Source organism: Megalobrama amblycephala, linkage group LG5 (genome assembly GCF_018812025.1).
Source record: "Megalobrama amblycephala isolate DHTTF-2021 linkage group LG5, ASM1881202v1, whole genome shotgun sequence".
NCBI lineage: Eukaryota > Metazoa > Chordata > Actinopteri > Cypriniformes > Xenocyprididae > Megalobrama > Megalobrama amblycephala.
Genome location: NC_063048.1, coordinates 35,296,272 through 35,304,747, shown reverse-complemented (window position 1 = coordinate 35,304,747; position 8,476 = coordinate 35,296,272).

Sequence of the window (8,476 nt, the reverse complement as noted above, 5' to 3'; positions counted from 1 at the left end):
AGATTAGCTTTAATGAGTTGTTCATTTATTCCATTTGTATCTTTTGGTTCAATGATTTTGTTGGACAAAGTATGGTCCTACACTAATGAAGAAATTGTTAAAAGCATTTGTAATTTCCTTTTATAATAAAATTATCTTTAACATAGTAATTGTGGAATTCTGCTTTTTTAGGCCCATTCTTGATTACAGTATTCACTACTTTCCAAATCTCTTGGATGTTACTCTGGTACTGTTCCAATTTGTTATGATAATAGTTCTTCCTGTTTAATCTGATTATATTTATCAATTTATTTTTATACGTTTTATATCTATATTCTGTCTCTTTGGTTCTATGTTTCATATATAATCTATAGAGATGATTTTTCTTTTTACATGCATTCGCTATGCCCTTAGTAATCCATGGCTTATCTGGCCTGTTTTTATGTTTAGTAGGGGACTTTTTGAGTAGACAGTGCTTGTCATAGAATTTGATTAGTATAGACAAGAAGGCATCATAAGCCTGATCAGGGTCTTCTGTAGCATAAACCTCGTCCCACGACAGCTCACACAGGTCCTCTTTGAGGGCAGCGATGGCTTCAGGTGTTCTGTGTCTTTTTAATGCATAAGTATCTATTGTAAGTTTATCATCCTTTTGTAGAAGTTCATGAAATATACTAAAAACAGAAAGATGAGCACTAATATCATTAATAAGAATTCCAGCTGTAATTTGGCTTTCCAGTAGGTTTGTGAATATATTATCTATTAATGTAGCCGTGTCAATTGTAATTCTAGTTGGTTTAAGGATAAGTGGAAAAAAATATTGCTATACATAGTTGTGATGAAATCAGCAGTTTTCTGACAATGGTTGGGGTTTAAATGATTAATATTAAAGTCACCACACACAGTATGCACCTTATTTATATGTTTAAACAGTGTATCTACTTTTTGATTAAATATGTTCAGACATGATTCAGGGGCTCCAGACAATCAACTTACAATTACATTTATTGAATCTTTAACTACAATTTCAACTGATAGACACTCCAAAACACCATCGTTGGTGGTAGAATTATCATTTATCATAGTAGATCTCAATTTGCTGTCTTACAATGCAACTCCCCCACCCTTTTTATTAGTCCTATTTAATGTAAACTGCTCATATCCTTCCATTTCTACATCACAGCCCTTCTCAGCATTTAACCATGTCTCAGAAACTGCAATAACACAAAATTTATTAAACTGGCTCAGATATTCTTTAATACTACTATAGTTTTTGTACAAACACCTGCTATTAAAGTGTATTATTGAAAAAGCACTATTCATTTTGACACACTTGAATTGCTCATCTGTATAGTATTCACAATTGAGTTTTGTGCTGTTATAGAAATTGTTATCCGGATCTATGTCACTTCTGAACTCATTAGCCCTGTAATCTATAGAATCATATGTATTTAAATTTATATGTTCATACTTAGTGTATTGTTCAGTTTTACTATAATATTCAGGACACCCTACTTCTTCTCCATCAGTGTCTCTAAGTTCATCCACAAATTCATCCTCATTTATCTTGATGTTGATCTTTTCCCCAAGCACAAGGTTAACACACACACACACACACACATTTGTTTTTGTGAAATGTGGGGACATTTCATAGGCGTAATGGTTTTTATACTGTACAAACCGTATTTTCTCTCCCCCTACACTACCCCTACCCCTAAACCTAACCATCACAGGACACTGGGCACACTGTGGGGACATGGGTAATGTCCTCATAAGTCACCCTCTCCTTGAAATACCTATGTCACACCCATGTCATTATACACATTTGTGTCCTGATATATCACAAAAACATGCGCCCCCACACACAAAAGAAAGAATTTACCAAAATAATATTCTTAATTCTCTTGACTACATCAGTCCCTACACCAAAAAATGGGGACCCACTTTATATTAAGTGGCCTTATGTTCTTACATTTAAATTAATCATTTGATACACTGCACTTATTGTGTATATACATTTCTACATTGTACTTATATTTTAAAAACACCTACATGTAATTACATCTGTCATTAATTTCTGATAATGATAATTTCTTCTTTTCTTTAAAAATGTATTTTTATCCTTTGAGCGACTCAAAGGTTTTTCTCCAGGTTTGACATGATGTTTCTCCTCCACTTCACTCAGTTCTTATTTCTACTCGCTCTCTTCAGGACTGAAATGAAAGAATTTTAAGAAGAAGTTTAATTACATTTTCAGTACATCAAAATACATCAAAGAGAGAAATATGAAGTGAAAGGACACTTTTTGCATATTTTTTACGCATTTTTATAAATTATTTTAAACTTTTCATGAATGATCTACCTTTATCTATTTTTAAAACATTACTGACAAATCCCATGTTTCTGTAGAGAACTATTAAAATATTTGATCAATGAGACAATCAACTAAAGTAAATATTTAACATTAAATATTATGCAGTATTGCCATAAATTTGGCACCAACTTTTGGATTGATATTAATTTTTCTAAAAACTTTTATAATCATTAAGGTGATAGTTACACTACATGTTTCATTCTACTGACTTCAATTCTACTTACTATTCGCTGTTCCATCAATGTTTCATGCCACATCGCAATATTTCCTTTTAAAATGTACTACTTTCCATTTAAAATGTACTGCAAGATGCAGTTTCTTTCCAAACCGCTATAAGCGCCGAACCTGTTTTTAGTCAAATGCGATATGTCTCAACCAATCAGAATTTGGTGAATGTTCGATGTAATCTAACATGGCGATTCTCTGAAGCGAGGGAAGTTTGTTTGTGCTCAGTCTTCAAAATGAGTGCTTTAAACTATGGAAATTAGTGCTTTAAACTTTAAACTGCTAATAACACTTTTGATGGCCCGGATGAGCCAGTGAGACCTACACCTGGGGGTAGAAAACGCCAACTGGACAAAGAAAATCACAAAAAAACAACAAAAATTTTTACTATTTATTATTATTACTAAATATTGTTACTATTTATTTTATTTGGCTGATATTTTATTTCATGCATTTGCATTTATTTGATTTATATTAATATATAGTATGAGTCCCTGATGCCACATGTTGCACGTTCTCTTGTTTTTTGTTTTGTTTTGTTTTTTTAAAAAGACACAAACCAACAATTTAAAAAAAAAAAGAAAAAAGAATGGTTTGTAGTGTTTTGAAACAAAAAAACCCTTTGAATTAATAATCAACAATATTGTTGTTTCATTTAACAATCATTGTTTCACATGTTCAGACTGAGCCAGTAGACCATTTTAACAAGATAAATTGAATATTAACAAAATGTATGGGTCTAGGTAAAAAAAAAAAAAAATGCCATTTTCATGAAAAACACCCTATCTGCCCTAAATAGTAATTAATATTAATATGCACATTTATTAATATGACAGTATGCACAGTGAGATACAGGCAGTCATTTGCTCAGTTTCTTAAACGAATCAGCCGTTTTGAATGAATCATTTGAATCAATGATTCAATGATACATCCTTTCATTCATTTATAAAGACAGTCAATCACTCACTCAATCATTTGAATGAATGATTTAATGCATCACTCATTAACCTACTGTTGGTTGTAGTGTCATATTTATTTATCTCTGGCAGACCTAAACCAGCCAATAGCACATAAACAGTAAAGACTAGGGAAACAGCTACGGACAATGGGCATGCACAAAATTAATATGCGGTCATTTAATTACTGTATTTGCATTATTGTTTAGGGTTGAGGTAGGTGTAGTCGTTAATAAACACAATCTGATAAGTAGCCAATTTAATTTACTATTATTTTATTGTGAAATTGTGCCTCACTTCCGCCGTTGCTGTATCCCTTCTAGACACAACCCCCATAAAAAATTATAAAAAAAAATAAATATCATTTTTTGTCAATATCACACACCCACCTAAACGTCACAGCATGTCCTCTTAGCCAAATTAAAATAAACCAAAATATTTGTGTGCTTTAGTGGAGTAGATACTGACCTTAAAATCTACTGACTTACAGTAGCAGCTGCAATACAACAATCACATAATATATACGGAATCCAATCAAAACATCACCATCATAAAATAAGTTTGTATGCAGACTATATTCTTTTATATATCACAAACCCATCTTCATCACTTCTGTCAGTTCATAATCTAAGTAATTTTTGTAAAGTATCAGGATACTCAATTAACTGCTCAAAATCTGAGATTCTGCTCATTACTGAATTGAATTGAACTGGAATGCTGAGCTATAGAGACCTACCCATTCAAACGTATAACCAAAACAATAACTGAAGCAGCAAACTGAAAAATCCATTATTACCTCTATAAAGGATCATTCCGGCAATATAACTCAAAATCCATCTGAAATAAATGATTTATTGAGGTTATATTACTCAAATCACTACTCTATGGACAAAAAATGCATCATTTAAAGAAATAGAAGAAAGCACTCTATTGCCTACCAAATAACAAATCACCTGGTCCAGACGGCTTCCCAGAGTTCTATAGTCAGTTTTGGCCACTGATCTCTCCTATGTTTCTTAAAACTCTATGCAAAATTCATGAAAAAGGAATGGAATAATACAGCAACATATGAACACTTCTTACATTTCTCTCATTCTAAAACTGAACAAGGATCACCGTCCAAACTACCATCCAAAATCATTAATTAATGTTGATTTAAAATAATTAGTAAAGCACTAGTGGGAAGACTACAACGTAGCGTTTTACTCAAAGTTGAACATTCTTCAACTCAAGGTGACCAGTAAAAAACACAGAGCTCTCAGTGCTTGAGCATGAAAAAGACGCTCAGTGCCTCAGTACGCTCCTGGTGTTTAAAAAATGCGGCGTTCCCATTGAAAACAATTGAAAAAGTATGCTAGCAGCTGGAAAAAACGCTTTGGTGGACACACAGGCCTTATGATTGTATCTTTAGATGCAGAAAAGGCCTTTGATAGGGTAGAATGGTCCATTCTCTTCACTGCACTTAGTCACTTTTGTTTTAAATCATATATCATCAGCTGGATTAAAACACTCTATAATACACCAACAGCATTGGTAACTAATGGTATTACATCAAATCAATTTTACTTAAAAAGAGGTACCAGACAAGGCTGCCCATTATCACTGCTACTCGTTGCTCTTTTCATTAAACTCTTGGCAGCTGCAATACAACAATCACATAACATATATGGAATCCAATCAAAACATCATCATGTAAGGAACCCCGCATCGGCCCAAAAACGGAGTCCGACACCCCCGGGCGAAGGTTAACGTGTGTATGCCTTTTCAGCGTCTCTGAATGTTCACTTAATTTCACTCGTTTAATCTGACTCCAATTTCAAATGATTATTACTCTGAGGTTGTGTTTCCAATTAGAAATTCATCATTAGTTAGGCATCAATTTAGATATTTGACGATTCTGGATATTCCTATATTTCAATTGTTCAGTCATTAGGGACCCGATGCCGCACAGAGATACTCGCCCCGGGATTTTGCGGTAAACTCACGGACATAAACTCGCCAGTCTGATCTTCGTCAGAGGATGTAATATGTTGGCTAATACCTTTAGTCGGTTGCCTACTGCTCACTCGAAAAAAAGTGTATTTTAATTTAGCCACTTCCATACAACTTGCTAATCAGCGGTAAACAGAAATCAAAAGGTCTTCAGATGAAGTGCCTACTGCTCCTTCATTCATGCGCCTTCAGATTGTTCTACCCTGGACACAGATTTACGGTAGCATTAGCCTCCAATAATTTACTGGTAATAATGATATCAGGAGAATCCAGAGTGAATCAAATATAACATTTTATTTTTCAGGTAAAAGTGTATCATGTCAATTACACAAATAACCAATTAAAGCCAATTCAGAAATGATAAATGCATAACATGGGTTACTCAAAGAAATGCATAAACACAGTGACGTGTGAGTGTCTTCACCCATCTCTGTGGGGGCCTCTGGCTACAGATGATCCCAACTGACTGCTTTGCTTTTTGCCTTTTATACCAGAACCAGAACAAACGGATCGTAAATATTTATTACACCAACACCTGTTTTGGGGGAGAGGAGAAGAAACACCACCCAAAAAGAGGACAGAATTTTCCTTAGTTTTCAATCTTCTTCATAATATCAGTAACTGTTTAAATTTACCAATCACACTGAGACATTTAAAATGATACCAAACATAAAAAGAAAACAATAAATACACAAGTTACATTATATGTTTCGAATAACTTTCAATCAGGGGGAAGGAAAGGTGTGTTTGTGTGTGTGTGTGTGTGTGTGTGTGTGTGTGTGTGTGTGTGTGGTGGGGAGGCATTGTCCTTTTGGGGTTAGGGCAAGGCGTTGCTGACTTCTTTGATTTCTCTAGAAAGTTTTATTGCTTTAGCTTTATCTCAGTTTTCGTTTAAGGAAATCAAGCTTACAATCATCATAAAATAAGTTTGTAGCGAACAGCATTCTTTTATATATCACAAACCCATCTTCATCACTTCTATAATCTGTTAACCCATTTTGGTAAAGGATCAGGATATTCAATAACTGTAAGTCTGAATCCCCATTTGAATGAGCAGGAATTGAGCTGAGAAAGAGCAAAAGTAAGTAATCCTTGTTTTGTTGTTTTGGCTAGTCCCTCTCCTGAAGATTGTTTGCTTCCATTTTTCCTTGACCATTTTTCCTGCCTTGATTCACATTTCTGGTGCAGAGGACTGAAGGGAATCCTCCAATTTTTTCGGTTAACATTTTTATTATATTGATTTTTTTAACAAATGTCAGTAAATGAAGCTTTGAGAAACTTTCATATTGATTGTCAACATCAGGTCAAAGTAAATATTATTTTAGATTTTATTTTAAATATATTTTACTCACCCAAGATTTTCACTTGCTGTTATATTTGCATATATGTCATTGTTACTCACATTATTAGGGGCCAAGCACCAAAGGTGCGTAGGCACCTATTGTATCTGTTGGCGTTTTTTTTTTTTTTTTTTTTCTTCTTCTTCTTCTTCTTCTTCTTCTTCCGCTCTTGAGTCTATGGCAGCCCATAGAACAGTATGGTAAAAAGTTGTGAAATTTGGCACACAGTTACAGGACAGTCTGAACTGTGTCCATAGCAAATTTGGAGTCTCTAACTCAATCCCTCTAGCGCCACCAGCTGTTCAAAGTTGCACTCATGTTTATGTTAATAACTTTTGAACTGTAAGAAACAAAAATCTGATTCCTTGGGTCAAGACGAATCGATTGCACCCTATGACGTCATTTTCCATTATGAAAATACTTTTTTATTTGAAAGACAAACATTTCTCCACAAAACTCAGTTCACACGTATCCGAAATTCCCTTTTGCATGTGCATAGAGAACTTGAAACCCAAGTCTGTGCAGTAGTGAGCACGAGGTGCAGCCCTGATATCAAGGTCCTACCCATACTCAATCAAAATCAAAAGTTAATACTGCAGAACATCACTTTATGTCTGTGTGAAATAAACAGATCCGGAAATGTAGAAATTAAAGTTAAGGCTCCAATTTACTTCCGAAGATCTAGAGAAAAGTCAGTTGGTGCTTAAGTGACGACTTCGCTCAGAAAAGCTGTAATCTCAGCTGTCAATTGTGACATCACACACACCGCGTTTTTATTGTATCAAATAACTAACTTAAAAGAAACTTATTTAAAGAAAGAACACTTTAACTAACATCAGAATGATAAAAACTGCTTAAAATGACAGAAACCTTCTTTACTCTGTTTTATGAGATTGCACTGTACAAGGTTTGTGTCAGTGTCGCTGTTTAAAGCAGTACACGTTCATCTAATGGAACAAAACTGGCGATGAGGACAAATGCTCTCTTATCTTCTGTGACACTCATATGTAATGTTATTCAGCTGACCACGGCTGCACACGATTGCACATTTGTCGGAAGCTAACAGGCAAAATGCATGCAAAGCCAAATGCGCCAGGAGACTCAGTTAAATATTCTCATTCTTCATGCTATCGTTTGCAGGGAAGAGAAGCTATTTTATCCCATTGTAAGATCATTTGGTGTTTTCACTTCAGTTTTGTAGTATTCCGTTCACAATGTTGATCTGGTTACCGTGAGGACAGTGTCGCGCTGCTGCTTCAGCCATCATATGGTAGAAAATGTCCAAATAATAAAATAAAATAAATTCTTCAACAAGCTTACAGAAGTTAATCCATTTCTTTGTTGGAAGGGTGTACATGTAACTCTAGTTTTAATGTTGTCTTTGTAAAAATTCCCTTTCCCATATTTCCACAGAGGAGAATCGGAGCGTCACATCCAGCGGACAGACACCCTTTTTTACAGTCTATGACAGACACCGACACACTGTATTATTTATTTTTTATGATTTATTTCAACAAATGACAACCAATATCAAACCCATAGAAGCTTGTGAACAGTTCTGCAGTGGGTGTGTGCGAGTTATACACATTCACAAGCCGAATGAGAGTCTT